This window comes from Pinus tabuliformis, chromosome J (genome assembly GCF_031772625.1).
Source record: "Pinus tabuliformis cultivar Carrire ecotype Pingquan chromosome J, CPIR1, whole genome shotgun sequence".
NCBI lineage: Eukaryota > Viridiplantae > Streptophyta > Pinopsida > Pinales > Pinaceae > Pinus > Pinus tabuliformis.
In genome coordinates, this window is record NC_142295.1 from 144668685 (window position 1) to 144670021 (window position 1337).

At 36.5% G+C, this 1337-nt stretch overlaps 1 pseudogene; it reads right to left on the reverse strand.

Moving 5' to 3' along the window:
• Positions 1-213: 213 nt before the first annotated feature.
• Positions 214-1112, reverse strand: LOC149226048 (protease Do-like 9 pseudogene; annotated as a pseudogene).
• Between the last annotated feature and the right edge of the window lie 225 nt (positions 1113-1337).

Below are 1337 nucleotides of genomic sequence, written 5' to 3' on the forward strand. Positions count from 1 at the left end.
GCTTTATGTATGAATTCCAACTTTTTTCTTAAATGATCCACTGTTTCTTAAACCCTGTTACTTTGTCGAAAGTCATAGCCAAAACCAAAGAGAGTAGTACCCTCTTGATATCCCCAACCTAGAATATTTCCTATCATGTCATGGAAGTAGTAAACAATATTCATCTGAATAATCAGATCAGAATGTAAGGAATGTCACCTCTGGAAAACTGATTCACATTTTGAAATCATCAGATATAGTTGAAGGTATGCAATGTGTTGCAAGAATCTCAGGAGTTGCTTCCTTCGATTTTTTTGTTGCTAAAACAACAATCCGTTGATACTCGAGGTCAAATCTCAAAAATTCATCCTCACAGTTTTCCACCATGTCTGCAAGATGCCTGAAACCTTTTTTACAAGCACTCCATTGGAAGCCAGGACCTGTGTATTTACAATATCCTCATAACCAATATTATATCTGTAACTAGAACCTAAGAAATCACCACCAACTATTCATCTTCTGTTCGTGCCATAGAATGTAGTAGCTTGTCCAACAATTTTACTTGAGCACTGTAGTCATAATCTTTTCCATATTTAGAACGAAGGTATGGAACAAACAGAGCTGAAAATACAAATCCAACTATGATGTAATAATATGGAGGCTTCCCCTTTGTATGTGTGTGGACTAGGCATTTGTGAGTAGAAAGCTCGACATCAAATTCATGATACTCAGAATTACATAGAATTTTGACTTTAACACGCTCTCTTGTGTACTTCTTTGAAAAAACGTAGCTAAAACCTATACTCACCATGCCTGAAAGGAACAGATCCATCATTAGCAATACCAATTCCATCAAAACTTAGAAGAATATCCAACGATGTCAAGAATTTCACTGCTGGAGCTGTTGGTTCTACCCTTCTTACATGAACACCTTTCTCGTTAGACATCATTCCCATTGCAATACGCAAATCAGGATTCTCCATTTTTTGTCATTCTATTCCAAGTATGGAAAATCATGTGTAGTCTCCCTAGCGATCATAATCCTTGATAAAGTGTGTAATCATTGGAGTTGGTATAACATATCCAATATTTTTTGCATCTTCATGTTTATGTGATTGAAATGCAATTCCCATACACTAGCCCAACCAAATGACAGAATGTGATGCACAGGGGAACCTAATTTGAGAATGGAACCACCCATCTCTCCAATATCCAAGCGAATAGAACCACAAGTATGGGGTAAGGAAATACAAGCTTGTCATTCATTATTTAATTCCATATTTCATAAGCTTCCCTTGAACACATATCTTTCACTTGTCTTTTCATCCCTATCTAGGCTTTGTATATTGGCCCTCTTT